This window comes from Camellia sinensis, chromosome 6, assembly GCF_055761805.1.
Source record: "Camellia sinensis isolate YWXY chromosome 6, ASM5576180v1, whole genome shotgun sequence".
Taxonomy (NCBI): domain Eukaryota; kingdom Viridiplantae; phylum Streptophyta; class Magnoliopsida; order Ericales; family Theaceae; genus Camellia; species Camellia sinensis.
The window spans coordinates 147,219,465-147,243,570 of NC_138966.1; the positions used below are offsets into that span (position 1 = coordinate 147,219,465).

General features: G+C 39.4%; 1 pseudogene across 1 annotated transcript in view; it reads right to left on the reverse strand.

Moving 5' to 3' along the window:
* The window catches only part of LOC145793679 (uncharacterized), a 258,720-nt pseudogene that overhangs the window by 71,911 nt on the left and 162,703 nt on the right, over positions 1 to 24,106 (reverse strand). The window lies entirely within an intron of this gene.

A 24,106-nucleotide genomic window follows, 5' to 3' on the forward strand; every position in this document is an offset into this window, starting at 1 on the left:
TGGGAACTCGACTCACCAAAGGCCCTCGAGCTCTGGCATGACTGGCCCCCAAAACAGTGTTGCTCCTGTCCAGTCAAATAAGGTTGGACCCGACTAGGTTGCGAGACTTCCAAAGATGCTCATGGCTGAGTACAGAAACGCTTGATATGACCTGGCTGATTACACACCCAACAAGTAAATGACTCCCAAGCACGAGACTGGTTCAAAGTCTGAGCTGATGAAGGCCCCAACAACTGTTTCCCCACTGAACATTCAATCGACCCAAAACCTAGCTGGCTAGTTGATTCTGGTGGTGCAACTACTAGTAGAACTACCAACCACGCTCTTTTCTTCTGGGGACACACCAAAGACTTGTGGCCTAACTGACCGCATCTGAAACAGCTAGCAAATCCCCTACTTTGAGGCTGGCTTGAAACCCGAACCTCTCTAGACCCCCAACAGAAGAGTCCGAAACCCCATACGAAGAAAAGGACATAGCCTGGGACTGAACACACTTTCGCCTCCACCTCTTACTGGGCCTAGAGTACTTGTAAGCCGTAGGAGTTACCGAGATGGCCTCCTCCCTACTCCAACCAACATTCCCAACCATGGCCTCTTCCCTATTCTGGCCCATAGCTAGCACTACTGCCTCCACATGGGCCGCAGCCCCGACAAGAACACTATAGCTCCTATGCCAAGACCCAACAATCCTTTCCCGAATACTATCGCACAACCTACCCTCAAACTCTGAACAACACAGTTCCTCCGTCTCCACCAATTCCGAGGCAAACCTTGACAGATTAGCAAACCATGCCTCAAACTACACCAAAGGAGTAGTACCTTGGCGTAATTCCACAAACTGTTTCCGCAACTCTTCCCGTACGGAAGGAGGGAAATCACAACTCCCTCGTCTAGTCATCCTAGTAAAAGTAACAAAGGTATTAGCACAACAACAAAGGTGCCGAAACTATAATGCTAGCGTCCTAACATGATGGACAGTTGTAATTCATTCCACGTAAGCACATAAACACCTAAACACTTACGAATTTCATTTCCGGATAATGATAGTCCCGAGGCGTTACTAGAGTTCCGGTTAGAAACAACATTGATCAGGTGCCTTTCCAACAGGACTCCCAGAAACCCAAGGATCCAATCAACATCCAAGAAACTAAATCCCATACCCAAGTAGTCATATAAACATGTTATCATATAAGCACATAACATTACATCTAAGTCTCTAACAAGCGAGACAAACCCATTGTAATACTAATCACTTCCTACGTGTCCAAAGTATTCGAACCCGGTACGCTCTGATACCAAGTTGTCACGCCCTCAAAATAATACATGAAACCCATCACTTTAGACATGAAATGATGTACGAGAAATAAATATCTTTCTATTAATCAGAGTAGCTTTTACAAAAATATTACATGCTACTAACAACAAATGCCCTACGGGATTACAACTTTCCAAGTTAACACTTGGTTACAAAAAGAGAAGAGTACTAACCCAATACATCTTAAGCCCTTGGCTTGAATTTACATAAAATACATCAAAGAAAGCAAAACAACAAAAGCAGTCTATCTGCCTCTTGCCTCCCAAACTACGTCCTTGGAAGTGGCATGCTTCCTGTACCTGAAAATGATGTCCCATATAAGGTGAGCCACAGCCCAGAAGAAATACACTAAACCAACTATAAACAATGACTAAGATAATAGCGTTCAATGGGTGGTCCCCACTTATATTCCAATTTATACCGTGTTACAGTTTCACCTTCCGTTTCTTATCCAATTCTCAATTCATAACTATGACTCAGAACCTGGTCAAACAACCGATATGAGACAGACACTCATATTAAACATTTACATTTCGCAATAGATAAGCGTACTAGCTATATCAATACATCAACGGATAACCATATAAGCTGTATCAATGCATCAACAAATAAGCATATTAGCTGTATCTGCATTTCAATAGATAAGCATATGAGCTTTATCTGCACAACACAACTTCCGGTTTAGAGGTCCAGCCCCTTTCTTCCAATAAACCGTGGAGTACAGCCCCTTTCTCCTCCCACACAAACAATGTATATAAACAGTTGTCATATACAATCAATCAATACATAAAGTTAATGTATTATTCCAATCGCTATATCCAATGACACACTTAATCGATTAGTTTAAGTTTGCCTAATCATCATGCACTGTCTACAACAATCACGACTATCCTCTCCCGATAGCCCAAAGCAGTTATTTCTAAACAGAAATTAAATGCGCCAAATGGGTAAAATATTGACATTTCAATTTAGTGAGTGATGAATAATCCAACTACACCCTTTAATCCCATACATTCCCAGTTCCAACATTTTCAATTCCATTTCTTATTTCTCACATTTATTTCACAAATTAATTTAACAATGCAATTAGGGCATTTCCCATAATTAACAAAACAACCCTAAGGTTTCATTTCTATCAACAATCCAACATTTATCTCATTTCTCTATGCCCAACATGCATATAGGTAATAATAAATAAAACCCCAACTTTTGTAAAAAAATACACAAAGACAAAACTTTCTCAAAATTACCCAATGACCCCAAACATATCAAAATGCCAAAATTCAAAGACAAAGCTCATAAGATGGAGTAGGATATCCCTACCTCAAATTCGAAGCTCAAAGGGAGAAGATGACGAAACCCAAAGTGCTCCAAAACTCAATATGCTCGGATCAAAACGTAGCCCTCGACGATCAACACAACTTTTGTAAAGGCCAAAGGATAGAAGAACAATCTAACTAGATCAATCCTAAGAGAGAAGGAAGATCCTAGAGAGAGGAGCTCTCAAAAAAGACTTTTCGGAAAAGTAAGAGAGAGAGTGGAAGTTGAAAAGTGATTTAAAATGCCCAGCTGCCAACTGATATACGCATGATTCGCTTGAGCAGAGAATAGAACGCTCAAGCGTTAAGCACAAAAACTAGACCCGCTCGAGCTCCAAGACACAAGAACAAAATATATCTGCTCGAGCGTGAAAACCAGTTCACTCGAGCGTAGATTACCCCCTCTCAAAACTTTCGCAGACAATGAACACCCCGCTCGAGCGCCAACAGACCCGCTCGAGCGTAAGGAAACCCGCTCGAGCGTGAAAAACACATCTGTAGAAGTTTTGCAGGGGCACTGATACTGGAAGTGTGAAAACTCTGCTCGAGCGTGATATGGTCCGCTCGAGCGTACAACCAAAAATCCACCTCCGCTCGAGCGTAAAGGTACCCGCTCGAGCGTACCACCAAAACTCTGGGCAACAAGGAAAGGGACTAAGGCTCAACCAGCCTGTTCAAAACACGCCCAACACATCCTAAAACTTAGACATACGGAATTTAAAGCATGACAATAGGACATACAACCACCAACTCCATGGAACCTAAGACCAGAACACTGTACATAAAGGGGACAAACCCGAGATCGCTATAGAAAATGTGAATGCAGGTAGATAACAATGTGGGGTTTTGTGAATTCAAATTGAGGAAGTTTGGAAGATAGAATAGTTTGAATACAGTTTGGAAGATAAAATAGTTTTGTGAATTCAAATTGATACCAATGTGGGTAGAATAGGGTTCTGTGAATTGAAATTGTGGTTTTGAATTCACAGAACCCTAGCCCTAACCCAATTTTGTTTGGGCTAGGGTTTTGTGAATTCAAATTTTGGTTATTATATGCATTTGTGTTTGTTTGTGAATTCAAATTTTGATTAATTATGAGTTGCACCAATCTCTTGTTTGTTTGGTGCAAATGGATTCAAGTTTGTAAGAGTCTGTAGCATTGCATTTGATTAAGCTTATCGAGTGTTAACCTATTCAATTTTATGTTATCTATTCATTTTTTGTATGTCATGGAAAAACAGAATTGGGTTAGGGCTAGGGTTCTGTGAATTCAAATTGTGGTTTTGAGAGGGTTAGGGCTAGGGTTCTGTGAATTTAAATATGGAACATTGAACTAACAAGTAAAATTGTAATGGTATCTAAGCCATATCAAATTTGGAATTAAAAAAAAAAATCTTCAAATGCTAAGTTAAACATGGAATTTGATTCATATTTAATTAAAAAAACTATCTATTATATCTATAGCAATATGTATCTATCTATCTGTAAGATAATAATTAGTTTCATTTTAGTAAATCATAATCACCATAACATTACTCTTTTTAAGAATCTACAAAAATTATTTAAATTTTGTAATATGAATCATTCAGATAAATTTTGTAATGTGAATAAAAAAAAAACAAATTATATTAGTAAATTATAAAATTATCCTTACGATAAATTATCGTTATTATTACATTTCATCCAAATAGCAGGCCACATCCAAATAATTCGGTGAAAAAATAAAATCTAGTTTATTCTATATCTTAAAGGCTAGTTTTAGTATTATAAACAAAATAGTATTTAGTTAGTTTCATTTTTCTCCCAATCTCTCCACTCTAGAGATTCAAAATAAGTATTTATTCTCATTTCTCTTCTATTTGGTAATTCAAACAAGTGATTGAAATCTATTTCTCCCCATTTCATTTCTTTTCTCTCCAAATCACTCAAACCAAATTCCAATAAAAAATATCCAACAACAGAGGTGTCAATTCTAAACACAAGCTCAACAGAGATACAACACCCAATTAAAGTGCCTATAGCTATTAGGGCACAATCTTATGCAAAAGCATTCAAAATAAGTTGGGGCATATGACTTCAAATAGAAGCTTATAATGTTTGCATTGCTTATAATGTATTTTGACAATACTTTAACAGTTGCTCTTGTTGAAATGAAATTTTCAAAATTAAAATTGTTAAAATTATTATTGAGAGCAATTAGGTTAGAAGAAAAATTAAATAGATTTACCATAATATTAATTGAGAAGGATATCAAAAAAATATATAAAAATTAATTTTAAAAAAATATTAACTCCTATCTAAAAAAATCCTGGATTAACTAACACATAATAATCAAATTAAAATCCGAATAGAATCAAAATTTGAGATAACATATGCAAGCTACATGTCAATTTTCTTGACTTTTCCTTCTACTTTTCTTTTCTTTTATTTGTTTATTTTTGCACTTTTAGCCTTTAAAACTACTAATCTAGATCTGTATTAGCCCTTATCGAAGCGTCAAGTATCATATTTGCTTAACCCCAATACTCTAGATTGCAAAAAAAAAACTAAACTAGCTAAGTTATTGTTCATGCTGTCCAGAACAACCCCCAAATAGCCCCTAAGACATTGTGTTTGGATTCTCTAAATCTAACCTTTTTGTTACCCCATACAAATCTTTAACCCCTTATTTTTTCACTAACGGTTTCAACCATGAAAACCAATTAAAAATCAGCCGCAATAGCCTTCCAACCTGTTAGTTTTGGGCTCACTACTAATAGGAGAGTGTTCACCACACTAGTCCTACATCACAAAGTTATATCCTCAATCAAGCTTTAGTTAATTATGTACTAGCTAATCTAATTGTTAGAATGACCATTCATTATTAGTTATTGCAAGTTGTTTCATTGATATATGGAACCCATGGTACATTATTAGACTTTTATTTTTTATTTTTTAAGAATCTTACACCTAGTGAATGGTTTTGGTTGAGAGTCTCATGTTCTATGTTATTAGAACTATCTTTAAGGCAATTCATAATTTTTTTTTTGTGACAAAATTTCTAATTGTACTAGACCTTGTAGATATCTTTTAGTTTTGGGATTAAAAATACAAAAAACTGATTTTTAGTTCATTGGCATTGTCATGAAAGTCAAGTTCTAGAGCCATAATGAATTTTGAAAATAGATTATCATCAATATTGCTACCATATGAAAATAGTAAGACACATTAGAAAGTTATGGGTGCCCTTATGAATGGTTTCGTGTCAATATTTGTATAGGGCTTTTAATGACATATTGTGAAGCCTATGAACTTAGCATCAAAAGGTCAAAATAGCATTAACTATTCTTCTTATTAAATTGTGGGAGATTTTTATGCTACCAAGATTTAGGGTCAACTTGAGTGCAAGAAATATCCAAAACAAATTATACGAAAAAGTCAAAGATTCTATTTTCTCCCTACTTTTTGTAAGTTTTTTTTTTCTTAAAAAGACAAAAAAATCCAAAACATAATATTTTTTTTAACTCATATTTTAATTAAAAAATCAATAATTATTGTTGGATTACAATTAATGATTACTTAAATAAAGTTCTTGACTCACCAGTTCTATTTAGTGTGTTACATTGATTGTAACGTTTGGAAAAAGTACATTAAGAAGTTTTTTTTGAAATGTTACGTTTAGTAATTTAAACATTATGAGAAAATCCCCATTTGTTCTCAACATATAACACACGCGCATTTGCTCTCCACATTTGCACTCAGCCATTTGCCTTCGACATTGTGTCGTTCCCCAAAATCTGATTTTTGTCAACAGCCCACTCGTTGCCACCATTGGACTCACTATTTTGTTACAACTCCAGATATTAGTGGGTGACTCATTCTCATGCCCGGTTTGAGATTGTATTTAAACTTTACTCCCCCTAGTATTGGAAGAACCCCAAGCAACTAAAGTTTTTGACTGAGGTACATGTTATACATCTTCTTACTGGACTATATGAGCTCTCCAATTGGACCAACCACTTGGTTTGGACACCGTAGGCCCTGATCCCCAATTATTTCTTCTATCCACATGTCAACTGGGTTACGGGCTTACAGAACAGGTTTATCTGGTACTATGAACAGGTTCTTAATTAATGGAAGTTCAATTATGAAGAAGAAAATTTTTATTTGTGAAAGAGAATTGAGCTTCTCTATAATTTGGAATGAAGCCAGTATTCCGTCTTTAATGATATTGTTTCTCCAGCTTCCAAATTTTGTTTCTTGACAATCCCCCATTCCTTCCTTCTCATCATCATTATGATCATCGTTCTTACTCAACTTCTTCCAGGAATCGCCTGGTGAATCTTTCTGCCATCCTATCTGCGACTATAATTCAACTTTATTGTGGCCCTCTTCATTGGAAGAACCCCAACCCTCTCTACTGTACCCTCAGTAAAATGCCTTTGATGTTATGTCATTTCCTAAAATCTGATTTTTTTCAACAGCCCATTCATTGCCACCATTGGACTCACTATTTTTTATTACAACTCCAGATATTAGTGGGTGACTCATTCTCATACATGGTTTGAGATTGTATTTCAACTTTACTCCCCTCAGTATTGGAAGAACCCCAAGCAGCAGAAGTTTTTGATTGAGATACATGTTCTACATCTTCTTACTTGACTGTGGGTGTGTTTCACAATGCTGTGTGAGAGAGAGAAAATAAATTCGGTTTTATCTCATATAACTTAGCTCATGGGCATTTCAAGGCACTTGAGGGTATTATGGGCATTTCAGTATTTATTTTTGATGACATCAGCAACTTCGGTTAGTTGGGTGAACAACAGTAAAAAAAATGAGAGAATCTTGATATTGTCAGTTAAAGTATGGAAGATTTCTATAATTATTAAAATTACAGGAGAGATTTCTGTATTTGTCAAAAATCTCAAGGGAGGTAAGTGTAATTTACCTAATAAAAAAAGAAGAAGAAAATGCAAAGAGGAGAAAAGGGGATGGTTGTGAAGTTTTGTACTGAAATCGTCAGTTCGAAGTGACTACTTAGTGTATTAAAAAAGCAAGCATCAGAAAACAGTTTACTATGGCCATGTGAACTTGACGCTTTCGTAGCGGGATGAATTTATTTCACATAGTCATTGCATTACTGATTAATTTGACAACTCATTGCTCAAATATGAAGGGATTGCATTGTGAAAAAATGACCAAAAATTATTATTTTATCTGACAACCATGTCCGTTCATTTTGTGCTTTCGTTTCTAACTTTATGAAATTGTAATTTTGGTCTGCAAGTGCATGTCCGATACAACTACTCATTGTGACACCAAAACAGGCGATGTTACTTGCGCTTGTCATAATGGGATGAGGGGTGTTAGAAAGGCAACTATAATGAATTGAATGGCGATTAAGTTTGCCAAAGTGGCTACATCACGGGTACAGAAAGTCACGGACAACATATCACTCAAAATTGCATGAAATGAATAAGATAAAATAATATCACGGGTATCATTTCTTCCACAATGCCCCAACATCTCAATTATCGTAACTATGTCATCTCTTTTGCATGTCTATAAATAGCACTACCCCAAGTATGATATTTGTTCAAGTCATAACAATAATAATATATCTACAATTATTATTCAATAATTTTTTTTTTAAATGAACAATGTCTTCCAGAGGTGCAGGAAGTTCATGCTGTCAAAGAAATTCAAAAGTGTGGCTACTACCTCCATTTACTTTTGACAATAAGAGCGAAAAGTCCTCGACTCCGAAGGATTATTATGTTGGTATCCGAGCAGAATGGGTATTCAGGGTAACGGAGCAAGAACGATTGTTTAATGATCTACACAACTTTGGGACACCGGTACATCATCGTCTTTTATTGACCATGGCTAGACGAAATGTGGGTGACTATGAAAAGTAGTTAGCAGAATTAAGAAGGAGAACAATAGAATGTTGATGCAGAGATATCGACATTTCATGCTTCAACTAGCCACTGAAATTGCAGAAGCAAACAATAGAGAATTGACAGTGATTGAGTGAAAATGTCTTAAACAATGAAAAATATCTCTCTAACTACTGCATACCAGATGAGGTATGAGAAATCAAACACCTTTTTCTTTCATATATGTTTGTATGTTGTGTTGTATCTTCGTTATTGAGGTGTAAGACAATGTTGTTGTTCATGTAGGTTACGGATGTATTTCAACTATTTGTTATGTGAAGCTGAAGTTTATGAAATCACTATATTTATAAGTACACATGTCAAGATTCGTTACGAATTTCTCTTCCTATTGATAACTCATGAATAAGCATTGCAAAGCTATTACACTGAATGAAAACGTTTGGTCATACATGCAACCAAGTTCATTCAGTATCATCATTATATTCCACTTCAATAATGCATAAAATCATGAAAACGTAGTTCAATTAGCGTTCTTCAAAATAACAATAACGAAGAGAAAGCAAAGGTAATTGTTATTTGTAGAATTACAAGAACTATTCAAAAACTATTGAAATTTCTCCCTTCATTGATAAGTCGTGGATAAGCATTAGAAAGCCATTACAAGAGAAATGGTTTGGTCATTCATCCAAACAATTTCATTTATTATCATCATCATCTGACATCTCAATGTCATATTCATACATAGCATCCATGCTCCAGGTGAAGTACTGGTGCGCATCATCCATTAACCCATCTTCGGCATGCTCATTTGCGGTCTTCATTAGTTCGGACCTTTACAAACATTGGGTCATGCGATTAACTTCGTCGCAGATACGATGCAATGCCCTTTGCAACAACTATGGAGTGTCAATTGGCATATGCATGGCTAATCGTCGAGGAAATTTAATATTAACTTCACGACATAGCTCAATGAGAACACTTGCTCGAGTTATGCGAAATTCCCACTCAGCTCTCATGGTATTGACGGCGGCATGTGAGTAACGCAAATTTGGATTTAATGGGTATTGAAATTCATCTCCATCTGCAACCTAATGGTGACTCATTGCTGAATATAGATCAACCACCATATATCTCATGATGATATCTCTCGATATATCTATAAAACTTTTGTTGTGGTATGATGCGATATTTATGCCACATATGCACAGTTGTTGCAACATGAACAAATTCAAAATGGAGATGGATGTAAGTATTCATGTCTTATAAACTCTAAACTCACATGCTGACAATGACTTGTCATACTTCAAGAGGTTCACATGGTAGTTGTATGTTTAAAATTATTGTAAAAGAGTTGTCACGTCAACCTTTATGACCTGAACAACTATGCATCAACTTTATAGGAGTTGTCACTTCGACTTTTATTGACTACTCAGTGCATATCTGAAGGTTTTAAGCAAAGTTCAAATCCGCTTAGAAATTTAATTTCACTTTTCTGCTTACAAATATAATTCAATTTATTTTGCATTGACAATATATTTAATTTCACTTTTTACCTTACATATTTAATTTACTACAAGTTAATCTTCAATACATTCTAACTCTATAATATTTTCTCTTCAAGGTTTATCAATCTATTTGAAGGTACATAGGGTGGCTTTTTAAACACAAAGAGTCTAATTGTTTTGTTGTTTTGTTCTGACACTCCCTCATCCCATTATGAATTGCTGAAGTTCACATGGACACGGTAGCTATGGTACGACTTCTTGCTTTTTTCATACAGTGAGTAGTCTCGTCAAAGTCGTCGCAGTGATATGTCCAACATTTCCCAATAATGCAGTGACTTTAACAGACGTAATAAATTAAAGGACTCAATGAAATGGCCAAGTTCACATGGCCACAGTAAACAGCGTACGGATGATTGGTCTTTTTTGAAAAAGTGAGTAGTCACCTTCGAGTGACGATTGAAGTACTGATTATGTGGAACGTGTTTAGCATTGATTGTTTATTCCTACAATGACAACTCATAAAGATATGTTGGTATATGTGGGCTTTTAATGGCATGTGACTTTGTGCAGCGCGACTTAAATGCTTTGTTTTTTCCTCACATTTCAGAACTCATCTAAGTCACATTAATACGACCACATGACAATAGTGTTGACAAACAAAAATATAAAGGACTGAAGGAGTGATGGTAAACACACAACCTTTCCATTCAGTTCGCCCTAGGAAACTATCGTTCATTTATTGAGAAAAAATCAAATGGAGTATAGATTCACGGCAGGGGGTAGGAATCGCAGAGGTGAGAGTTCACGACGAGGAAGAGGAACGGGAAGGGGACTCGTAGGGGGTAGGAACTTCGAAAGAGGTGAGAGTTCACGCCGAGGAAGAGGAACGAAAAGGGAAAGTAGTGATGCTGATGATAAAGCACCATTTGCTTTGTTAGATACCTCTTGCGCTTATCATGATAGGTTTGGGAAACGACATTTTGTCATGTCCAAGTACTATCGAGATCCATCTGGTTTCGTGGAGGATCCATCTGATAATCAAATAGCATATGATTTAGCAGACACTACACTTCTGAAGTGGCCCGTACTATTTATAGAGCGAGTGCAAATGGAAAAATTATGTCGGGAAAATTGACTGAAGGTGTCGAAAGCACGTTCAGTTGAGATCCAAAATGAAGATCCAGATAATGTTGATCGACTATGTGAAAGACTTCGACGTGAGATTTCTCAAATATGCCGTAGGTTAGCCCGCGATATGAAACTATCTATACTTAAGTTGGATGCCAAGAAGAACGGAATAGCACCAAATGCTGACGCTATCTAGGCTATCAAGGAGGATCCTGCACTTCTCTCTGATCCTGAGCTCTCAGATTGTTTGGACTCTGAGATTGCTGATTTGAGCAAGGATTAGGCATCTATCTATCTACTAAATTATATTAGGTTATCCATAATTACGCACTGTGTGTGTTAAAATAACTCTTTCGGCAATGAGTTTGTGAATGGTTTCTCTAATGTTTGTCTATGTAACTTTTAAGGATTGTACTCGTCGCTTTATTTTATGAACTGTGCTATGTTGAATGTTTCCACAAATTATTTTTGTGGGATACTTATGTTTGAACTAGCTACGTCGTTCTGAAGTGTTATAAGTGTTATAGTCATACCTCTATTTTGTTTCCATGTTTGTAGTAGTAATTAGCAAATTAGATACTTTGAATATGTTGTGTGAAGTTTTATTTAAATATTTCTTGGCAATAAATATTTAAGGGAACAACAAATATTTAGTTTGAAAAATTCCACGAAAGTAAGCTTAGTTTGGGAAATAAATTAGTATAGGGGCTTAGTTTGGGAAAAGCCCCGACAAAATCTCTCTGAAACTGCGCGAAATATTCTTTGGGGAGGGTGCGTGTCTCGAGGCCATTCTTTTCTTCGATCTCTTTTAAATTATATTTGAATTATAAATTTAAATAAAAATTTTAAAAAACAAAATAATAAGGTAAATTAAGCAAATATTTAATTTATATTTTTTCATATTCTTTTTTACTTTTATATTTTTATAGTCATAAGCAGTGATCATTGATTCAATGATAAAATCTTAGTCTAATAATCTTTGAGATTATGAGTTTAAGTCTAGGGACAATCACTTTGTGTACTATGTCAAAGTCTTAGTCTAATATTTTTTACCTAATCTTTTTTCTCTGAGTAATGCTAGGGACTCCAAATGTTTTACCAAATATTTTACTAAATGTTTCACATGGGTGTGAGACCGACATGGAACCCACATGGTGTGGGTCCCACACCCATGTAAGACATTTGATAGAACATTTGGTAAAATATTTGGGGTCTAGCATTTTTTTTCCTCTTTCCTCTCCCAAACACATATTAATGTTAGGTGTGTACCTAATCTTCTCTCTTTTTTCTATGTTTACATATTAATATGTACTATTAAATTATGTGTGTATTCAATTTTTCTCTTCTAAATACACATTAAGATGTACTACTTACACATTGTTTTTCTTTTTATTTAAATTCATAATATAACACATTATGCGAGTACTAACTGGTACTGTTTGGCTACTCAGAAAGTTGTTGAGAGAATCTCTTCATTTTGGGTTTTGGAATTTTTCAATAAGGGGATTACATTTAGGTAGAAAAAAGAGAAAAAAAAAATTATTAACACATGGTGAATATAAGTGTGTTTACAGTGGGCTGTAAATGAAAAATTGTAGAGATGTAAGTGTTATTTATACCCCATGTGTTGATTGTTTTTTCTCTAACTCTTACTTGTATATAGTTCTCCCGTTCAATAATAATGTGACAGAGTCAGACCTGCGTCATTAATCATTTTACTTTTACTTTCATTTATTTGCAAGACGTATGGTCACACATCTGATTTAGACAACAAAAATGATTGAGAGCTTTAATTTTACAGCTCTAGGAGGAGCTTTAATGGTGGGGCGCACCATGTGATATGATGTTTATGCTTGCTTGTTTGTGGTTTTCTCTTTATTTTTTTATGCCACATCATTAGAGCTTAAGTTAGAACTCTAGTTTTAGAGCTCTTAATCACTACTCTTTAGACAATTCATGCTGTTTATTTTTAAAAAAATTTATGTACGAATTATTTATGTAAATATCAAATTGATCTGATAATCGTATATATAGTTTTATCATTTTAAAAAAAAAATAATGGATGAGAAACATAATTTTAAAATTAGATAATTTATTTTTAAATATTAAAATAATAAAATTTGGTAGCTAAGATTGTTTATCAATACGATACTTTATATGAATAATTTATATATAGAGATCTAAAAGATGACTGAGTGAATTATAGAATGTGGATTGAAGAGAAATCAATAATAATAATAATAATAATAATAATAATAATAATAATAATAATAATAATAATAATAAATAGTTTTTTATTAATTTTAGATGCTGCACAAACAAATATTTCTTTAAAAGCGTGGTAACAAATTACGCTTTTTGTTAAAAACAAATATTTCCTTAAAAGTTGGGTTACAAATCAGGCTATTGTTTAAGCCTAAAAACGCTAATAGCAACAGTGTTTTCTTAATTAAAGTCGTGTTTTCTAACCACGCTTTTATAATTTTATTTAGTTTGTCCGCCTGTGCCAAAAACATGCTGAAAGTGTGTTTTGTAAACATGCTTCAACTTAGTTTGGAAAATTCCGCCAAACTAGGCTTAGATCGAAAAATAAATTACCTAGGCGTAGTTTGGGAAAAGCCACGTGTTGCCTTTTCATAGGTTAAAATATAGCGATCCCGGTTGTCCCTTTACTGTTCTGTTGTATTCCGGACTCGGTTCCGTGAAGTTGGTAGTGGTATCTATCTTGTTGTCGTCCTTTAATTCCACTTGATTGAGTTTTAGGATGTTGTGAGCAGGGTTGTTACAGGTTGGTTAGGCCTTGATTTCAATTCCTTGTTGTCCAGTTTTTAGGCGATCCGCTCGAGTGGGTCCTCTTGCGCTCGAGCGGGGATTGCACACCTCCAGTATTTCGTGTTCCTGCAAAACTTCTGCAGATGTGATTTTTATGCTCGAGCGCGTTTGTTTACGCTCGAGCGGCGGCGCTCGAGCGGGTCTGTTGGCACTCGAGCGGGTAGTACTTTCTGGGTGTAAGTTCTGGGAGGGGGAAATCTACGCTCGAGCGGACTGGTTTTCACGCTCGAGCGGATTTACTTTATTCTTGTGTCTTGGCGCTCGAGCGGGTCTTCTTGCGCTCGAGCGGACCTAGTTTTTGTTCTTGACGCTCGAGCGTTGTGTTTTCCGCTCGAGCGGGAATGTCGTATATCAGTTGGCTGTGGGGCAGTTTTAAATCACTTTTTCTCATTCTTTCTCTCTCTTACTTTTCCGAAAAGGCCATTTGAGAGCTCCTCTCTCTAAAACCTTGACTTCTCTCTAGCTATTGATCTAGTAGGAGTGATTTCCTCACCTTTGGCCTTTACAAAAAAGTTGTTGATCGTCGAGGGCCATCTTTTGATCCGAGAAATTCGTGGTTTGGAGCATTTTCGTTTTCTTCACCTTCTTGGTTGGGAGTCAACTTTTGAGGTAGGGATAACCTACTCCTCACTATGGGTTTTGTCTTTAAATTTTAGTATTTTGAGATGATGGGGTTGGTTTGGTAATGTTGTGAAAGTTTGGGGCTTTTGTGTAAATTTACAAAAGTTGGGGTTTTAACTATATAAAACCTAGTTACATGTTTGGCATTGAAAAGTGAAATTAATGTTAAAACATTAATGAAAATGGAACCTAAAGGTTGTAATGTTAATTATGGAAAATGCCCTAATTACATTGGTTAATTAATTCGCATAATTAATTACGAGAAATGAGGAATTGATTTGGAAGATATGGGATCAAAGGGTGTAGTTGGATTATTTATCACTCACCTAGTTGAAATGTTGATTATATATCCATTGTTGCATTTATTTTCTATATAAAAATAACTGCTTTGGGCTATCGGTGGAGGATAGTCTTAATTGTTGTAGACAATGCATGATGATTAGGCAAACTGAAACTAATCACTGGAATGTGTCATTGAGTATGACGGTTGAAAGAATACATTAAATTTATGAATTGTGTGATGGTGTGTATAATTATTGTTTATATGCATTGTGTCATGTTGGAGGAGATAGGGATGTACTCCACGGTTTAGGGGAAGATAGAGGATGGACCTCTAAACCGGATGTTGTTGGGAGGAGATAGGGGATGGACTCCATAGATAGAGCTCATATGCTTATCTAGTGATGTGATGACACAGCTCATATGCTTGTCTTTGGAAGTGTGATAGTGCTCTTATGCATATCTATGGAAGTAATGATATAGCTTGTATGCTTATCTGTTGGTGTGTGATATAGCTAGTATGCTTATCTATTATGAAATGGGAAAGTGTTTAATATGAGTTACTGTCTCATATAAGTTGTTTGGCCAGGTTCTGAGCCATGGTTATAAATTGAGAATTGAAAAGAATTGGAAAATGGATTGTAACATGGACTCGTACGTCATGAAACTGTAAAGTGTTATAAGTGAAAGTATCAGTGTTGGCCATCTATCAACTGCTAATCTTTTAGTCATTGTTCATATTTGGTTTAGTGTATTTCTACTGGGCTGTGGCTCACCCTATATGGGAACATCATTTTCAGGTACAGGTAGCATGCCACCTCCAAGGACATAGCTTGGGAGGCTAGAGGCGGACACACTTTTGTTGTCTTATTTCATTTTGATGTATTACATGTAAATTCAAGCCAAGGGCTTAATGTGTAATTGAGTTAGTACTCTCTTTTGTAACCAAGTGTTAACTTGGAAAGCTATAAGCCCGTAAGGCATTTGCTTTTCTTGTTAACATGTAATACTTTTATAATGAAGTACTCTGATGAATTGAAGAATGTGGATCTTTTGTATATAAATGTATGTTTATATTGATGGGTTTAATGTTATTGTTTCGAGGGCGTTACAACTTGGTATCAGAGTGTATTGGGTTCGAATACTTCGGGTACGTGGGAAGTGATTAGGATCACAATGGGTTTGTCTCGCTTGATAGAGACTTAGATGTAGTGTCATATGCTATATTCTTAATTGATAACATGCTTATGTGACTATGTGGGTATGGGATTTAGTTTCTAGGATGTTGATTGGATCCTTGGGTTTCTGTGAGTCCTGTTGGAAAGGCACTTGATCAATGCTGTTTCTAACCGGAACTCTAGTAACGCCTCGGGACTATCATTATCCGGAAATGAAATTCGTAAGTGCTTATGTGTTTATGTGCTTACGTGGAATGAATTACAGTTGTCCATGCATTAGGACGCGAGTGTTTAGTTTTGGCACATTTGTGAATGTGCTAACGTTCTGTATTACCCTTATTAGGATGTCAGGACGAGGAAGAGGTGCTAGGCGTGGTAGGCCTGGAAGGCAGGAGTTACCTTTACCGAAGGAGGTTCTGGCAGTGCAGGAGGGAGTTGGTCAGGCCAATGTGGCCGAGCCAGCGGGTCAGCAGGCTATGAGTGCCTCGGCACGAGAGATAGCAGGGGCTTTGGGTATTCTCAGAGCTGGGAATCAGGTAGCTGAGGCAGGGCCTTCTTTCTTGAAGAGGGAATTCTTCCGATCTAACCCGGACGAGTTTGTTGGGGATCCAAAGGAGCCACTGAAGGCTGACGAGTGGTTGGAACAAATGAGTAAGACGTTCGAGATGCTTGGCATCGAGGATGGGGCACTGAAAGTGACCTTGGCATTGAGGACGGGGCACTGAAAGTGACCTTGGCATCCTTCCAGCTGAAGGGAGATGCGGGTCAATGGTGGAAGTACGAGAAGGCTCGTGTTAGTGGTACATAGGAGGCGTTTGTAAATGCTTTTCAGGAGAGGTTCTTATCTGCAGTGGCTAGGGAGAAGCTGAGGGATCAGTTTAGCCGGCTTAATCAACAAGGTATGTCTGTGGCAGAGTTTGAGGCCACTTTTACTAGTTTGTCCAGGTTTGCACCTGAGTTGGTGGCGTCCGAAGAACGCCGTTGCTATGAGTTTGAGCGGAAGTTGAGGCGGGGCCTCAAGTTGAGGGTTGGTGGGTCTTTCATCTGAGAGTATAGACATTTAGTGAATGCTGCAGCTCATATGGAGCTTATGATGCAGGAGGAGGACGAGGAGAAACATAGAGGCTCCAAGAGGGGCTAGGATGGTCAGGGTGATGGCAGGAGACAGAGGGGTTACAACCCTCAGCAGTCTCAGGGTGGAGTTGCTAGATCGACCTTTCCGGTGCCGAGTGCAGGCTCAGGGAGAGGCAATCAAGGAGGTTTGACTTGCTACACTTGTGGCCAGCTGGGTCACAAGTCTTCGGTTTGCCCGCAGAAGGGCGAAGGTCAGAGGGCTGCTTCTTCTTCAGCTAGACCCCAGAGTCAGAGTTTGGGCAGGGGGCAGCCCTTATCTTGCTATTAGTGTAGGCAGCCTGGGCACCTGAAGAGGTATTGCCCACAGTTGAGTGCCACTTCAGGAGCATCTGGTTCTAGGCAGACGCAGGGTTGTCAGCCAGCTCAGTCTGTGCAGGCCTCGAGGGCCAATCCAGGAGCTTGGTCGTCCCAGTCAGTGCAGCAGTCGTATGCTCCGAGGGGTGAGCAAGTAGATCAGGGGCCTACAGGGCACGTGTATGCTGTTACCGCACAGGATATAGTACCGGCTCCATCTGTTGTGAGAGGTACCTTCTTGTTTTGCAACTCGGTTGCTAATGTATTGATTGATACGGGTGCATCTCATTCTTTTGTGTCTGCTGCATTTGCATCTGTTTTGGAATTAGAGTTGGCACATTTAGCATCTCCTATATGTGTAGTATCGCCTATTGGTGGTGAGTTGATCTTGAAACAAGGTGTTAGGGGTTGTGATATAGAGGTCGCCGACCATAGGCTTCCTTTTCCGTTTGTTGTCATGCCCATGAAGGGCTTTGATGTTATTTTGGGTATGGACTGGCTATCGTCATACCGGGCTGTTATCGATTGCTACCGCCAGAGGGTCACGTTATGTACCTTGAGCGAGGAGTGGTTCCATTTCTTGGGAGACCGGGTTGGTAGTGTTTTGCCACTGGGGTATGATTCGCGAGGGCGGAGTGAGCTTAGTGGTCTACTTGCTAGCTTTGAGAGTGGTGAGTGTGGTGAGACCCAGCTTATGTTGCTGTAGACACCCCATTTTTGACTGTCCTCAAGACTTGGACGTCACCATTGGAACACTTGGTGATTACCCTTGTTTGTGTTCGTTTGGAGTTCCCGGAGGTCTCGGCTTGCGCGCCTTGCCTCAGGATCTCCGAACTCGACTGTTTAGTGTCTGGTTTTGCACCAAACACTTGTGTTTTGCCTTTGAGGGGCAGGGAATGCCTTGTGAGGCATCCCCACACACCACCAGCCATGGCCAGAGGCCACCGGCTGGTTTTTGTTTCCATCGGCAATCTATTTGCCGATCGGCACACTTTGTTGCCGGTCGGCACTCTCTTTTGCCAAAATGGCATCTTTGGCCGGCCGACTACTGTGCATCTGCTTTTGCAGATATTTTATCACAGCTGTCTTGCATTTGGCTCCCCTCCATACACATGTATGGAGGGATCTCTCTCTTTAGAAGCTTGTCTTGTAAGCTTTACAAGACAAAAAGGCTCTATAAGAGAGAGTCTTCTCTCTTGGCCTTAGGGTTAGACACTTTAGACACTTTAGAGATTTAGAGAGCCATTTTCAGGGTTTGAGTTCTAGGGTTAGAATCCATACACATTCTATCTCTATATCTCCCTCTTGTGTGTTCTAGGGGTTTTAGTCCATACTATTGCACACAAACACCTAGTGCTTCACCTTCCTTTGGCTACTGAGGTTCTAAGGGGCTAGTTTTGGTGTTTTGGAGCTGGATTCAAGCCAAGGAGGGCTGTTGGAGCATCATTTGTGAAGGTGGTCTACAAGGGTGAGAAACTTCCCTTTTATTCCCCATTTTTGCATTACTTTTCTACCTATCTTAGAGCTATTTTTGTGCTTAGTGTACAACATAAAAAAGTTCTGTTTTTAGGCCCTCTTGATTGTTTATTGAGAGTGTTTTGTGGTTTGGGTTTGTTTGACCCCTCCTAAGCCTTGTAAGGCTCCTTTTTGTGTTATTTTGTGCAAGTTTCGAGACTTTGGTGTTTGGGCCTCTTCACCACTGAAATCTTGAGGGATTTCAGTGGCGGAGATGGTGCCTTGAAGTCTGCAAAAGGGGAGGGCCACTCCCTCTCCTTATTGTCCTTGAAAGGGACCCTTTTTGGCCTCTTGAGGGAGCATCATGTTAGAGTATGTATTGATCATGTCTTGGCTGTTTTCCATGCTTATTATGCCATGATATAACCTTGTTGTGTGTTGGTTTTGGTACACCATGCATGCTTAGCATATCTACCTTGTAATGCCATGTTTAGGCCTTAACATGCCTTAGGTTGTAAACCGTTGTTCGAGCATGTTTTAGGTCTAGTTTTGTGAAGCTTTTGTGCATATTTTGCCATGTTTAAGGTCTATCCTAGGTTGTTTGGGTCGGATTTGGCATGCTTAGTATAGCCCCTTTGCATTCCAGCTTGTTGGCCTTAAGTGTATGAATGTATAGCATGACATTCTTGCATTGATTTAGTGGTTTGGAACGACCCACCATGTCATTTCAGTGTTTGCCATCTGCCATTCCTGAACGGTTTGCCGGAGGCTTGTCTTGTCAAGACATGACCATAAGGCTGACCGGTTATGGGCTCTGACAGTATGGGAACACAAACCCCGGTTTTACCAGGGCCCCCTTTTCGACCATTCGACCTAGTGCATATTCGGATCCATAGTAACCATTCCAAGTTAGGACAGGCTGCTAACCCGATGTTAGGTTGTTTGAAAACCGCTGCGTGCGTAGTGAAACCATAGTCCCTGACAAAATAGGACAGGGAAACCCTACCCCAACATAGGGGTGTTTTGGCTCTCTTTACTTGCTATGTGCTTTTAGAATGTATCTCTACAGGAACGTACATATCAGTTTGCAAGTTTGAATATCGGGCCCGAGGGCACCAGTATTAGTGTTGTTGAGAAACCAGTTATCTGTGGGCATCAGGTTCAGTTTTTGGGGACAGTGATTTCTGGGGAACAGTGATCAGTAGTAGAGTGCAGTCGTTCGGCTACACCCGTGTTTGATCTGTTTGGGCTGAAATGCTGTTTGTTGTCTCTTTCAGTACGGACAGCTGGTACAGAATAGCTAGCGTTCCCCCTTGCCGAGGCAGGACATATGATGACGCAGAATTCGGAAGAGATCGTGATTATGACGGCTGCATTGGAGCAGGGGATCACTCTGCAAGGTGAGACCAATAGTGATATGCCACATCCACCCGGTTTGGGCCCCCAACTATACCAGGCTCGCGAGCCTACTACATTCGAACTAATGGGGATGATAAGTGATCTCCAAAGGTTTGTGGCGGATCTCGCCTACGGAATGTCAGCTTCACCTCCAGCCGCACTGTATGCCGGGAGTTTTGTACCCCAGGAGCCCCCGCTGTTAGGGCGAATTGTGATTGAACTTAGCCAACCGGGGATGGCCTCCAGCTATGGAAATGACATATCAACATCAACTCAAACCCTCGATCAGGCTGAGGCCAGAGGAAAAGACAAAATGAAGGCAGATGCCGATCCCATTGAACAATTGCTGTGGGCAGTCGAGGCTTTGAAAGCCGGGGGGATGAATAAGCAACAGATATCCGCAGTTGTGGCAAAAACTGTGGAGGATGCTTTCCCCACTCCCCCTGAGGGTAGTTCAAGCCAGTCAGAAAATCGGGATAGGCCCTGTCATGCCAGAACAGTTCCTCCTGTTCCCGCCCCCGCACCTGGGAAAGATCCGAAAGCTAAGGTGGCGCCTGCCGACCCTTTCGCTTGTGCGGCTAGTAAGAGCGCTCAGACTCCGAAGTACCTGCCCCGGGGGCGCAGAACCTTTCATGCTCTCTACATGCCTCTGTCCAAGGCACTTCAGATCCTTGCCGAGAGGGGACACCTTAAACCCTTGGAGCCTCGGCCTCTCCCGAAGAATCTCCCTACCACACATGATGCTGCTCAGTACTGCGCGTACCACCAGCAGACAGGCCATGCTACCGACAATTGTTTCCGCCTCCGTCATGAGGTGCAAGATTTGATTGACAACGAGGTAATCCTCCCGCCCACCTCAGCCAAGTTCGTTACCACCCAGTTATTGGATTTTGAGGACACAGATACTACAAGTATGTAATCAGAACGTGAACCACCTGCGAGCGGCATTTGGTATATTTTGGATGTGGCGTCTGGCACGCATTTTTGAGCGTTTGTGAATGCTAACTTTGTAAATTCTGGTTCGGGTATCGAGTCAGTCTTTTGTTTTGAGTCTGTCTCTTTGTCTTGAGTCAGTCTTTTTGCTTAAGGGTCCGTCTTGTTGTAGCGAGTCAGTCCCCTTTGTATAGAATACCAGGTGATTCCGGGGTTGTTGCCTCGAACACCGTTTTGTCTTGTAATTACCCGTTTTTGTTTTCGAGTCTGTTTCTGCCGAGGAGCCAGTTATGCCAACAAATCTGAATGAAACAGCCGTGACTATCTCATTTTCATGCTTGCTTTTAGTGTGAGTTAGTTGTGCCAGAAGATTTGAATGGGCTGACAGTACATCTCGCCTGCTCTCCTGCGCGCCAAACTCATTGCATTGACCTAAGTTTTTCAAAAACCTCTTTTAAACACTGCGGTGATAAAAACAAAGAGGAAGGAATTCCTCGGGTTTTGCAAAATTTTGATCATTTTGAGCGAAAGAGAGGCATGTTAAGCCCTTAATGAATGAAATCATGCTTGCCAGCGTGAGTACTGGGAAGGACCCTGGCTTGATCCAGATTGGTTCCACACTGTCTTCGGCACGAGCAATTTGTCGCTTTCTTAAAAACTTTCAAAAACAAATGTTTTACGCGGCCCTGCGAAGACCTGTGTGGGATCGCTCTTGAGATTGTACAGCCTAGGATTGCTCTCGGCCTCAAGATTCGACCTGTTTGTCCTGAACCTTGAACTCATTCGGAGCATCCAACAGTCAACTGTCGGAGGGGGCCCGTGTGGCCAGTTTTGAAGCAGCCCTCGAACAAGAGGCACCAAAGCCGAATCAAAAAGATTAGGTCTCACCAGAAGAAGCTTTTGGAGCAGCCATGACGGATTCTTCTGCAAATCATTGCAACAGCCGTTCTCCTAGATACAGAGAGGCTTCAACTTCAAAAACCGTTTGGCATGGACTTGTTACACTTTTACCCTTTGAGAGGCTCGCTAGGCCGAAAACCCGGAAGGGCGACCCAGGCAAAAGTTAGAGCAAGCAAAAAAATACAAAAAAAAGAAAGAAAAGAAAAGCAAAAAAGAAAAGAAAAGAAAAGAAAAGAAAAAGAAATGAAAAAAAAAAGGAAATGAAAAGAAGCTCGCAAGGTCGAAAACCCGCATTGGGCATCTTGGCAAAAGTTAGAGCCTGAAAAGTGAAGGTTAAAATACCCGAGTGTACCTTAATCGGAACTACGTGAGGCTTGATTCCCATGTTTGGGATACGTAGGCAACTTCATCTTGAAGTCCAGCCCCCAACGCTTTCATAGCGTCTCAGTCCATACGATGGTTTCTATTTCATCCCAAAGTCCAGTCGCCAACGCTTCCAAGGCGACTGTGTCCATATATTTGTTATAACCGTCTTCGTCATCTCTGTGTCCAAGAGCTCGACCACCGCCAATGAAGACTGTTTGCGGACTGTTGCGGCACCATCCAAACAAGGGGCAACTTTCCGTTGCCACGAGTCGTCGTGAGCCGCCATTCAAACCAGGGGCAACTTTCCGTTGCCATCCACCTCTTTCAAGCCAGGGGCAATTTTCCATTGCCTCCGATCCGGGGTTGCGCATCTCAAAGAGTAAGTTTCATGCTCGTTGAGCATTGACTGTTTGCAAAATAGTTTTTGAAAATTTTTACTAAGGTTGACTATTTTCTTGAAAACTATTCCATTTTCCAAAACTGGACCATTTTCTTGGACCCAAAAAGGAAAATTTTCAGTGCTTATAGCCTGACTTGCATGATTTTCAAATCAAAATTGAATAAGTGTGTTAATCTAACTCTCATCTTGATCAAAACTGTTTTAGTAGAAAACCAAAACAAAAAATGGTCAAAATGATGAACTAGGGGCACAGTTAAGCCAGGCGTTCTGTCTCCCCCCCCCTGGTCGTCAACGTACTTGCCAGAAGTGTACTCTACCCGCCAGAAGAAATAGCTGTGAGCTAACGGCATTGGGCATGAACCTGCAACTTCCTATTCATTCATTGATCATCTTGGGGAGGGACGAAAAATGAGAGAATGAAGAATAGAGAAGTGTGAGTTGAGAGAAAAATGAGAAAAAGGGTTTTGAGAGAAAATCCGAGCTTGAGTGCCAGAGTGATGTGAGAATCACAAATGAGAAGGGGGTGGGAAACAATACCCAGAGAAACTGGCTCCTCGTGATCTGAGGTCCCCCGTCTTCGTTGACGCGTCTGTGTGTCGTGTCTTTTTGATTTGTCGGTTTCATCCTTTGTTTTTGGTCTTTTCCGAGCGTGTCTCGTTATGTTTAGGTCATGTACCCTTTTGTTTGAGTCCTCCCCGCTGTGTTCAGTTGTAGGCTCGATACCCCGGTTTGAAAAACCTTTATTTAATTTCAAAAATCGTTTATCCTCAGAACACTGTGCCATTCTCTATATTTGAGCATGCTTCAACTCCAACTGGTTCCATCTTTGAGCTCCGTTTTGTCAGATTGGGCCGTTCGCTCAGGATTTGCTGTGTGCAGAATGAACCGAATGCTGTGTTTCAGGTTGTATGCAGATTAATCCCCAATAGAGTAAGGGTTGTGTGTGTCCAGAATCAGGCAGTGTGTTGCTTGGGTTATTTTTCTGTTGGCTGTTTAGTTATCTGATTACCACAGTGCAAGTGTTCAATTTTCAGACAACAGATCAATTCCATTTACATTGAGGTGTAACATGGTGCGATGCAATACATAAGATATGTACATGTAACACTTTTTAAGCAAAAAAGTTTGTTCATTTCATAATCTTTTTTAAATACAAAGTTTTGAGGAAAA